Source organism: Triticum aestivum, chromosome 4B, assembly GCF_018294505.1.
Source record: "Triticum aestivum cultivar Chinese Spring chromosome 4B, IWGSC CS RefSeq v2.1, whole genome shotgun sequence".
Lineage (NCBI taxonomy): Eukaryota > Viridiplantae > Streptophyta > Magnoliopsida > Poales > Poaceae > Triticum > Triticum aestivum.
Window position 1 is genome coordinate 440,258,292 of NC_057804.1, and position 13,251 is coordinate 440,271,542.

Sequence of the window (13,251 nt, forward strand, 5' to 3'; positions counted from 1 at the left end):
GTACTGAACCGTTTTCACTGTTGGATTTCTTGCATTGAGATCTTTGAAACTAGATATCATGTTAATACATTTCAACGAAAAAAAGGAAAAACCAAAAACTGAAAAAGCAAAAAATTAGAATCTAAAAAGTGGAAACCTAAAAGCCGGTAATCGAAGAAATAATACAAAAAACTGGAAGAAAAAACGGAGCCCGAAAGCACGACTGCGGTTTCCACTTTTTTCTGAGAAGCACAGGTTGTGTTTTTCCCTTTTCCAGGGAAGCACAAACAATGCTTCTCGCTAAAGCACAATTATGCTTCTCCTAGAAGCATAGGCGATGCTTTTCCCTTTGGGGGGGGGGGGCACAACTGTATATTTTCCTTTTTGAGAAGCACAAAGCACAACTGAAAAGCACAGTTGTGCTTCCCATGGAATCAAATATGTGTTTCTCATGGAAGCACCTGTTATACTTTTGCCTCTTTCAGAAAGCGCACTTGTGCTTCTCTCACAAGCACATGTGCCTCTTGTAGAAAAGAACTGCTTCCTGAAAAAAATCCTCGAAAACCAGGCAAAAACCAGAAAGCCAAAAAAACAATCCAAAACCTATTAAAAAACAGATATCCAAAGGAAGCACCCAACACACACACATGGCGACGACTGGGCGCGCTACTTGGCACACTCTCAGGCCAAGAAGAGCGCCCCAAAAGGGGTAACCTTTAGTTAGCATCCCTCCTATTTGGCGCGTAGGTCGCCAAATAGTGACCAAGCATGTACCCTCCCCCTAGCTCCCCGGTACGTACACTTTGGCTGGCCCAACTAGCTCCTTTCCGGTTTGAGGAAGTTTCTAGAACCTTCCCAACCTTCCCATGCCAGTTTTTTCTGTGTTTTTTCTTTCTATTTTATAACTTTCTACTTTCCTTTATTTTTTTCATATTTATTTTTATTTTTATTTGATATTCCTTTTGTATTTACTAGCAAACATGCCCGTGCGTTGCAATGGAAGAAAAAATCATACTTTTTTTAACAAAAAAAATCATACTTTCGTACCCATATAAGATAACCTAAGACCCTTCCCCTCGGCTCCACACACATAGGTCCACATCCTCTATTTCAACACGAACCTCATCAATGTTGCCACTTATCCTCTCGCTCCGTGCGTTTGTGATCCCATTATTCCCATAAAATGCAAAAGTTGACAAGCCTATACAAATGCAATCCAACTTTCCTAGAGTTTATGAAAGGTAAAAAAATCCCAACATATTTTTTCCAGAAATAGTAATAAAGTAGAACAACACCTTGCCACAACATTATATTTTTACTATGCACAAAACATTTATGCATAACCAAAAGTTGTACCTCATTGTCAACAAATTGGTAAAAGGTTGGCATTGATGGGGTTGTTCGACCACTATATTTATCTAGAATATAAGTCATATATTTGTAGGGAAGTGCTATTCTGAGCTCAAGCTTAGATGCACTTCATATCTTAGTCGACCGCTGGCAACGAGATTCACGACTCCCCATGTATATTATTTTGTATTCCGAATTTTATATCCAACCTATTTATGAGACAGGGCCCACCTATCTACCCCCACTTAATGACACAACCGCCGCCCCATGCTAACCGCCGGTGTGCGGCTCAGCCCGACTCCCACTAACGGCGACCCCGTACACCACCCACTCCATTTCCTTGCATCTCCCCAACCACCCATCCTCCGAGATGAATAATCCTACACACACGGGCTAACAACGGACGTTTTATGGGATCCCTTAACACTAATTAAACTCTGCCCCCCTGATTTTCAGGGGTGTGGAGCCCTTGTTCCCCTTAAACCCAATCAAACTCTGCCACATGTGTCAGCCCGTAAACCTTGTAAAAAAACTGTCCGTGTGTGTAGCATTGCCGCTCCGAGATTCTTCCTGCTCGTGTCCTTATCCTCACCAACAGCTTCTTCCTCGCACCGTGGCGAGATACTCCTTTCCGGGAGTGTGGCGCAAAGATCATCACCTTCATCTACACACAAAATCCGTAAACATTTTTAAATCAAATTTTTGTGCTTCCGCATTTACGATCAGTAATCTTTTTTTAGATCAAACATTTTATTGTACTCACATTCCTGATCCAGCTCTGCTTCCAGTTGCGGAGCGAGGTGATCATCTAGAGATACGTGTTCTATAGGCTCCATCATGTGCACCACCACATCACCTTCTTGAGCAGCCTCTTCTCGTCTTATAGATAGGATGGTTGTGTGCGCCCCATCATCGCCCCTGATCATTGCAGGCACATCTGCACCATCATTGCATGCTGCTGCCTAAAAAGCATGAACATATGTTACTGAAACAACAAGCTTTCGCACTAAATCATACACATCACTGGTATACGCTACTGGAATTCTTATTAGCACAGTTCAATCAACAGTGCGCAACCATACACAGAATGAAAATATGTTACTGAAATTCTTTATAGCACACGTCAATTTAAATTTAGTTGCCCTCAGATCTTATTCCAACCTGAAAGGGACTACAAATGATCTACATGAATTGGAAGTTGGATAATGTAATAAACAATCTGCCAGAAATAACAAAAAATATTCGCCTATTTTCCTCTACCAGCTCATTCTATAAGCATTAGATGGGTATGTAAGACATGGGAAAGTGGAATGGATCTACCATGAAGTAACTAATTCAGCATTAGCTATATATACCACCTGCCCTAGAATGCCCACAACGTGCATCAGGACCATTTACTCTTGATGTTATAACAATGGAAGAACTCAAGACTAAAATTGTGGGCGTAACATGAACGACTTGGAGAAAAAATATATGAGTAAAATATATCTAAAACATAGATTTCAAGGATACAGAGTTACTTTCCTGTTGAGTGGGAATGGGACTGACTCCTAACAAAATCGAATCTCAAGGAGGTGAACAACTTTTCTGCTAGTTGACTGGCTGCAGTGTTTTAATCCGGCAGCTTCACCAATGGTGGCAGCCACCCTATCTACCTCAAATAATCATTTGTACACCCCCTCTACTGCAAGAATCATCTGGGAATAAATACATGAACTGAAGGCATTGGTCTGATGCGTGTTCAGAACATGGAAGTTATGGCATTTCAATGGATTCAGGTTGTAGAACATATCACAGCTTCATGGATTGCTTGCCTACTTTTTAAGGATAGGAGTGCTCTAGTGTAGGGTTAGTAAACCTATGCGCCATTAATCTGCCATAGTTGCTCTACTCTGCAATCTGACGAACATTGGCGTCCATCTGATTTGGTTCTTCAAACTGCCTTTGATGCACAACTCCTTCTCCAATTTATGCCAAGCAAATTGCAGTCCAAACTACTAACTCATGGCAAGCCGAATGACAATATATTAACCGTTTAAAACAACAAGCTCTCACAATAATTCGTACACAGCCGTGGTACACGGTACTGGAATCCTTCATAACACAGCTCAAAACAACACTGCACGGCCACGCACAGCAAGAAAGAATGCGACTGTACTGAAATTATTCATACTACACCTCAATTTAAATTCAGTTCCTCTCATATCTTATTCCAACCAAGAGCATAGCCATTCATCTTACCCGTACAGAGCTCAGAATTCGGAGGCGAACATTCCCTTGTTACTACTGCCGCTTGAGTCGTGCTGCACACTCGTGGTTATCCGCTCATCACAATATCAGAGTGGATCTGTGGTAGAGGAAGCAAATAAACCTCAGCCGCCTGTACGCTAGCCTCGATCTTGCCTGCACTCGCCCTCTCCATCCCCGTCTGCGAGCCCGCTGGCGCCACCCTCCAATCTCCTTCCTCTTCCTCCCACGAGGTCGCCGACGCGCAGATCAGCCCGCTCGAGCTCCAGGAGCCGGACGCCAGCGCCGCACCCTCCTTCCATCGTCTGCCTCCCGCGAGGTCGCGACCAGTAGGTGGAGGGGAGCCGTGAACGGCGAAGAAAATTGCGGGTGTCGAGGAGATGGGAGGTAGGAGGTGGCCAGCGGCGCGCGGTGAGGCGTTGCCGGGTAGGGCGGGACAGGACCGCAGGAGGTGGGAGGTAGAAGGCGGCCGGCGGCGCGCGGGGCGGGGCAGGAGGTGGGAGGAAGGACGCGTCTGGCGGCGTGCGCGGCGTGGAGGTGGGTGGGGCGTGGCGGAGCGCCGTGAGGGACAGCGAACTGCGTTTCTGTTCATACCGGTTCGATTTGGATTGCGGGTTGAATATCGAAAAACAAGGGGACCTTTTCGTCAAAACGCGGCGACGGGCAGAAGCAATAGCCGTTTTATTATTAAAAAAAAAAATATTATTATTATTATTCTTAAGCAAAGATATTGTATTTATCATTTCTTTTAGTTAAAAATTTGTTTCTTGCTCATTTTGTGGATATTTTCCAATTTGTGAATATTTTTTGAAACCATGAATGTTTTTTAAATCATGAAAAAAATTTGAATTTGGCACTCTTGTTTGAAATCTTGAACATTTTTCAATTCAAAAAAATTATAAATTCATGAATTTTTTTTGAATTCATGGACTGTATTTACAAATTCGTGAACATTTTTTGAAACACTTGAACACTTGTTTAATTGGGGGTTTTGAATCGATGAACAATTTTTTAAATTTGAGGAAAAATAAAATTCACGAACATTTTATTGTTTTGAATAGCATTTTTTGAAATGCATGAACATTTTTGAATCTGCTAATTTTTTTGAATTGATGAACTTTTTAAAATTTAGAAATAATGGTTGAAAAACATGAACATTTTTTAATTCTATGATTTAAAAAAAACTTTCACATTTTTTGAGTTAACGAATAGTTGTTCAAATTCATGAACATTTTTGGAATACGCAAACATTTTTTCCAACTCATGAATATGTTTTTGAACATGCTATTTTTTTTCAAAACCACAAACATTCTTTTGTTTTGACGAAAAGGTATTGGGGGAACACGGAAACATATGTGATAGAAAGGAATGAACTAGAGATAAAGAAATAAACGCGAGCCGGAAGAAATGCAGCGAACGAGCAGGAGTTGGGCCAGCCCAAGTAATGACGCAGACTCCCGCGCGTATCACTGTCTTCCAACACGCAGGTCGCCCAAAAGGAGGTTATGTGTGTATATGCTAGAGCTCCTCCCAAAGGGAGCTCCTAAACTGTGCTCTCATCGCGAGTTTAGGTTCCTGGCGCCTGGAGCCGGGAGAATATCCGGTACTCCCACCCCTAGGATGCTCCCGATGCTCCAAACTCGGTAGCACATTTTAAATTTTTGAAAAAATCTGAAAAAAAATCTATCACATAGACACAACACCAATGTATGTTGTCACAAAATTTGAAATCAAAATTTGAAACGCAGTTTGAGAAACATAAATGACAAATTCGAAAGTAAACAGTACACAACATAAGTTGGGCTTTAGATTTGGCCCATTATCACATTGATGTCAATTTTGTCATTTTTGTATCTCGAGCAATGTTTTGAATTTTGATTTAAATTTTTTTGACAACATTCATTGATGTTGTGTCAATGTGCTAGATTTTTTTCATAATTTTTTGAACATTTAAAAATATACTACCGAGTTGGAGCACCGGGAGCACCCTAGGGTGGGAGTACCAGATGTTCTCCCCCTGAAGCCCACCTGAGTGGGCCAGCCATGAAACCAACGGCCGCAACGAATAGCTCGGGCTTGGTTCACTCGTAGCGATGACTGCCTCGCGTCTGGTACTGCCTACAAAAACTGGTTAACGACTGACCAGTTGTAAGTTCAACTCTTGACTAAAACATTGGTAATAAAATAAATGCAGAAAAACTAAAAAATATTTGTGAATTAAAAAATGTTCATGGATTTAGCAAAAGGTTCAGAAAATTCAAAAAGAGTTCACGAATTTGAAACAAAAGTTTAACTCTTGACTAAAAAATTGGTAATAAAATAAATGCAGAAAAACTAAAAAATATTTGTGAATTGAAAAATGTTCATGGATTTAGCAAAAGGTTCAGAAAATTCAAAAAAAGTTCACGAATTTGAAACAAAAGTTCATCAATTTTACAACAAGTTCATTTTTTTAAAAAAGCTCATCAATTTTGAATATAGTTCATCTATTTGAAAAAAAGTTCATCAATTTGAAAAAAAATTGACAATTTTAAAAAAAAGACATCGATAATGAAAACAGTTCATTGAGTGTGAACAAAAAATCATCAACTTGAGAAAAGGTTCATCGACTTCGTGAAAAAGTTGATGGAAAATGAAATAAGTTCATCAAAATTGAAAAGGCTCATCAATTTTGAGAAAAGTTCATCTTTTTTGAAACAAAATCGAGCACCTGAAAAATAAAAAAGGAAAATGTAGAGAAAAAAGGAATTAGAAAGAAATAAAAAAACCATACAAAAACCAGTCTAGAAAAAACAAAAAATAGCTTCGGCGAACTAAAGAAAGAATAAGAACAAAAAAAGAAGCAAGACGTCACAAGAGTTAAAGGAGTCCTAGTGGTTACTGGGATGATCAGCGAAGGAATAGGTCACGATTTTGAAACCATGTCTCAAACTACTTTTGGAATTTAACAGACAAAAAGATTAAGGGATCGGCCCATGCAGCATCGATGGAAGGAGGGAGGTGTGCGCCCGTTTGCGCCGATGCATGTAACGGGCGCAACGAGCGCCAAATAGGAATTGCCTCTAAAACTAGGAAGCGAGATCTTTTCCATCCAAAAAAGTCTTTCTAGTTTAAGATACACATTTCTAGATATTATGATAGTTCAACCGCGGAAAAAATCAGTATCTCTGGAATATGAGTGGTGACTTGCTAGAGTTGATCCTATTGATAATACATAGAAAGTGCTTATTATCTCTATCGAGAAGATTCAAATTTGTTAGATATTATTTATTCTAGTAATTGGGACACGAAATAGATAGAGTGGATCCAAAAAAATGGGACTATGATTCATACTCACTATTAAGATCTTGCAACCAAACTTAAAAAACAAGCTCCTAAATGGTGCTCCAAGCGCCAGTTTAGGCTCCTCGCGCCTAAAGGCAACCCAAATGAGCCAGCCCATGAAACCAACGGACACAACGAATAGCTCGGGCTTGGTTCACTCGTAGCGATGACTATGTCGGGTCCGGTTCCACCTAAAAAAATTGGTTAACGATTGACCGGTTGAAAGTTCAACTGTTGACTAAAAATAGATTTTAAAATAAATTCAAAAAGTCAAAAAATATTGGTGAAATAAGAAATGTTCATAGATTTGCAAAAAGTTTAAAAAAAGTTCATGGATTTGAAACAAAGGTTCATCAATTTTGGAAAAAGTTCATTAAACTATAAAAAGTTCATCAATTTTTAAAAAGTTTGTAAATTTGAGAAACAAGTTCATTAACTTTGAAAAAATAATGTCAATTTTGAGAAAAAAAAAATCATCGATCATGAAAAAAGTTCATCATTTTTTTAAATCTTCAACAACTTTGAAAAATAAAAAAGTAAAAGTGTAAAGAAAAGAAAAAGAGAAAAAGAGAAAAAAGAAATTGAAAAGAGATTAGAAGACCATACAATATCCAGACCGGAAAAAACAAAAACAAAAAAACTAGCTTTGGCGAACTAAAGAAAGAATCAAAGCAAGACGTCAAAAGAGTTAAAGGAGTCCTGGTGGTACTTGGCTGATCAGCGAGGGAATATGTCACGTGTTTGAATCCATCCCAAAGACAATTGTTGGAATTTAACAAAAGAAATATTAATTGGCCGACCATGCAGCATCGATGGAAGGAGTGAGGTGTGCGCCCGTCTGCACCGATGCCTATAATGGGTGCAGTGGGCGCTGCTACTTCTTGAGTTTGCGTTGGTTTTTTCCTTTAAAGAGGAAAGGGTGATGCAGCAAAGTAGAGATAAGTATTTTTCTCACTTAGAGAACCAAGGTATCAATCCAGTAGGAAACAACACACAAATCACCAATACCTGCACAAACAATCAAGCACACCCAACGCGATAAAGGGGTTGTCAATCCCTTCACAGTCACTTGCAAAAGTGAGATCTGATAGAGATAGATAAACAAAAGATAAAATATTTTAGGGCTTTTTGGTTTATAGATCTGAAAGTAAAAGATTACAAAATAGTAGATCGGAAACTAATATGAAAGGAAAATAGACCGGGGGGCATAGGTTTCACTAGAGGCTTCTCTCAAGACAACAAATAATACGGTGGGTGAACAAATTACTATCGAGCAAATGATAGAAATGCGCAAAGTTATGATGATATCCAAGGTAATGATTATGAAATATAGGCATCACGTCCATGTCAAGTAGACCGACTCTTGCCTGCATCTAATACTATTACTCCACACATCGACTGACTCCTGCCTGCATCTAGATTATTAAGTTCGTGAAGAACAGAGTAACACTTTAAGTAAGATGACATGATGTAGAGGAATAAACTCAAGCAATATGATTTAAATTTCATCTTTTTATCCTCGATGGCACCAATATAATATGTGCCATGCTGCCCCTACTGTCACCGGGAAATGACACCGTAAGATTGAACCCAAAGCAAAGCACTTCTCCCATTGCAAGAAAAACCAATCTAGTTGGCCAAACTAAACCGATAGTTCGAAGAGAATTATAAAGATATCAAATCATGCATATATAAATTCAGAGAAGATTCAAATAATACTCATAGATAAGATGATCATAAATCCACAATTCATCGGATCCCGACAAACACACCGCAAAAGAAGATTACATCGGATTGATCTCAAAGAACATCGAGGAGAACATGGTATTGAGAATCAAACAGAGAAGAAGCCATCTAGCTACTAGCTATGGACACGTAGTTATGAGGTAAACTACTCATGCTTCATCAGAAGGGCAATAGAGTTGATGTAGAAGCATTCTGTGATCGAATGCCCCTTCGACAGGATGCCGCAAAGGGCCCCAAGATGGGATCTCATGGGAACAGAAGGTTGTGGCGGTGGAAAAATGTTTTCGTGGATGCTTCTGGTGGTTTACGAATATATGTGAATATATAGGAGGCAGAATTAGGTCGGGGGGGGGGGGGGGGGGAGGGTCACAAGGTAGGGGGCACGCCCTCCCCCCTTGTCGCCGCCTCGTGGATCTTCTGACTTGATCTCCAAGTCTCCTGGGTGTCTTCTGGTTCAAGAAAAATCATCGCGAAGGTTTTATTCCGTTTGTACTCCGTTTGGTATTCCTTTTCTGCGAAGCTCAAAAACAAGGGAAAAAACAGAAACTGACACCGGGCTCAGTGTTAATAGGTTAGTCCCAAAATAATATAAAATAGCATATTAATGCATATAAAATATTCAAAACTGATAATATAATAGCATGGAACAATAAAAAACTATAGATATGTTGGAGACGTATCAGGCGCCGAATAGGAATTGCCCCTCCCCAATGCCTTGTGCGTCAACTTTTTTTCGTCACCTAGCCACACAACGTTCACGTGTCCTTGCTTGGGCCAGCCCAATATCCGGGTTCTTTGCACACCATGTGCATAGTTGACCAGTGACCATTGACCAGACTATGTTTGAAATTTAACAGGAAAAAAAGATTGATGGGCCGACCCATGCAGCATCGGTGGAAGCAGGGAGGTGTGCGCCCGTTTGCATCGATGCGTGTAACGGGTGCAACAAGCGCCTAATAGGAATTGCCCCTCCCCAACGCCTTGTGTGCCAGCTTTTTTCGCTAGTTCGCCCCACAACATCCACATACCCTTCTCGCTTGGGTCGGCCCAATACCCAGGTTCCTCGCTCATTGTGTGCACAGTTGACTGGTGACCATTGACAGTCTATTTTTGAAAAAGTTCACAAACGTAAAAAAAAAGCAAAATTGAAAAAATGCGGATTTTATAAATGTTCACAAATCCGAAATATTCACAAAATTTCCATGAATTTAAAAAACATATATTTGAAAATATTTCCTGGATTTAAAAAACAAAGAATTTTAAAAAATATTCACAGATTTAAAAGTTAATCATGAATTTAAAAAAATCATAAGTTAAAAACATATGGCAATTCGGAAAATCATGATGAATGAAAAAAGGAAAAAGCCGAAGAAGAAACCAATTAATACCACAAAAGAATAAATGAACGAGAACAGCAAAAAGAACAAAAAGGAAAAAACAGCACAAACCGAGTTAAAATGCAACTATAAACACAAAACCAAACTGAAAACTTCCAAGTAGGCGGGACACACTAGATGGGTCGGCCAACTAAATACCGACGCTCTCATGTAGGACGCGCCATGTACGAGTTGCATGAGACTTCATGTATGGCAGTGGTGGGCATCAAAAGAACATCCTAATTCCCGCATAGGGCGATGGCAGCCGAGCAAACGCGCTGGGAACACTTGTTCCGGCCCGACACTCGCCCGGCTTCGAGTCGGTCCACTATGAGCACACGTTTGTTTTTTGTTCCTTTTGTTTTTCGTTTTGTTAAAAAAGTATTCAAAAAATATTCAATAAAATTTGAAACAATTTCAAGAATTCAATGAAAATTAAAATCTGAAAATCGTTCAAAATTTGATAAATGTTCCTGAGTTCAAAAATGTTTGAATATTTAAAAAAAATCGCAAATGAAAAAATATGTTCATGAATTACAAAAATATTACGATTGTAAAAAAAGGTTTGTGAATTTAATTTTTTGAACAAACTAAAAAATATTCATAAATTGAAAAAAAATGTACATGAATTCAAAAAAATGTGAGTTCCAAAAATATTCATGAATTCCAAAAAAATATTGGCGAAATAAAAAATGTCCCTGAAATAAAAAAAATATTATTCACGTATTCAAAAAATATTTGCTAATTTTATAAAATGCTCATAAGTTCCGAAATTGTTCAGTAATTATTGAAAAAAAATCAATGTTTGGAAAGAATCACCAATTTACAAATATTTCTTGATTTTTCAAAAATCTTAAGGATTTTGTAAGTTTCCTAGATTTCAAAAAAATTGGGCGTACCGGTTTGCTGCTATAGGATGTGGCGCGGTTTGCTGCCTGGAATTTACTATAGCATGCACTTCAAAAACCTAAGAATTCATTTTTTAAGTGAACAAATATTTAAAAGTTTTTAAATTTTAAACATTTTTTTATGTTAAAATCGCAAGTTTTCTAAAACAAAAATGGAAAAGTGAAAAAAAGGGGGGGGGGAATAAAACTGGAAAATCAATAAAGAAAATAACAATCAAAAGAAAAACTTGTTCAGGAACGTTCCAGAAGGTTCCCAAAATAGGTAAAAAAAATAGGCAGGAAACTTATGGAAGGTCACCAAAAGGTTGTACTTTATAGCGATCTAAAATAGGCCAGTCCAGTTTGATCCAACCCTCAGCTTCTTTGTGTGAAACGACGACAATGTGACACAGCGACGTCAGGAATTCCCTATGAACGCTCTCTGCGTCATACTGGGATGGATTCGCACAGGCAAGTTGACCTATCGAGCAATTGGCCCGGCCCATGTATAGCAATTGAGCCTTCTAGTAAACTGTTTCGGGAACCTTCTAGAGGTCCCGAGCGGGTTTTACTGGTTTTGGAACCTTCTAGAAGGTTCCTGGAGCGGGTTTTCAGATTCCTATTTAATTTTCTTTCTTCTTTCTTCTTTTTCTTTTTTGTTTATTTTTTCTTTTTCTTTTTCTATTTATGTTTATGTCTCTCTTTCCATTTCCTTTTTTATTTGAAGTTTTATTTCTCTTCTTCAAATGTTGTTCGGAATTTTCAAGAAATCCGAGTTTTTCAAAAAAAATTGCTCATGAAATTTTTAAAAAAATGTTTCTAATTTTTTTTTCATGTTTTTTAGTTTTGTTCACGCGTTTCAGAAAATGTTCCAGTTTTCAAGAAATGTTCGCGTTTTGAAAAATAATTTGCGTTTTTAATTTTGTTCTTTAGTTTCAGAAAATGTTGCTGTTCGAAGCCCCGACTGTCTGCCGCAACAAGCGCAACATAGGAGCTCCCACGATGACACATAGGGAATTTGTACATCTACGACTGCTTGCATTGTTGATGGGCCAGCCCACTTTAGCGCAAAATCTGTTTTTTGTTTTTGCCTGTTCGTTTAACTAGTCGATCTTTTTTTTTAAACTGCTTTTTTGTATAGAGATAAATGTTTTACATCCTATTAATTAATAAATTCATATTTTTAAAATGTATTCAGTATGAGTTTAAAAATAATTGTGTAGGTTAAAGTATGTTCATTGTATATTAGAAAAAGTTCAACATGTATTACAAATATGTTATGCATGTGTTAAATTTTTTAATGTATTTAAAAAATATCTTCACCATATATTTAAAAGAAGTAATAATGTATGAAAAAAATCTTCAACACCAATTACAAAAAATTCAAAGTATATTAATAAAATGTTCAATGCATATTAAGAAAATGTTCAATGCATATTTAGAATATGTATAATTTATATTTAAAAAATCATTCTAAAAAATTATTGGTATGCAAAAACTGTTCATCATGTATTAAAATTTCCTTCACCGCGTAATAATAGGAAGAAAAGGTATAAGAAAAAGAAATAAAACCGACAAAACCAAGCAAACAAGAAACAATTCTGAAAAGAACTTGAAATAAAAATACAAAAACAATTAACAAATAAAAAGATCAAAAAATCGAACGACATGCAGGGTGCTTTGCTGCGAACGTTGTGCGTTAAAAATCCAGGAATGTTTGGAAACATTAGCGTAAAGGCGTCATATTTTCAAGTTTTCCCAAGGAACGCTTTTCTTGTCTCCAATTACATAGCAAGGATTTTGACAGAAGGCTGGTGGAGGTGGGATGGGCTCGAGGCGCTAGCGACGGAGGCTGCGGCTGCGACGAGACAACGACGAGCTTCGGAGCTGGCCAAGATCTGCTCGGGCCTCCACTCGGTGATCTTCCCAGAGAAGCCTCGGTTGCGCGTAGCAGGCACTTGCGACGGGGTGAACGGGGGTGTTCGGCGACTGCTACTTGTGAGCTGAGTTGGGATTTCCTCGAAGAGGAAAGGATGATATAGTACAGTAGAGATAAGTATTTCCCTCAATTAAGAACCATGGTTATCAATCTAGTAGAAGAACCACACAGAACCTTGTGAACAGCACGTGCACACACAAAAGTAAATACTTGCACCCTACGCAAACAAGAGGGTTGTCAATCCCCTTGGCGATTACTTGCAAGGATTAAATCTTGTAGTGGTAGATAGCTAAATTGCAAAGATGAAACAAAAATAAAATAGAAAAAGTGCACAAAAGTATTTTTGTGTTTTATATATGATAGAAATACACAAAATACACCCGGGGGGGCATAGTTTTCACTA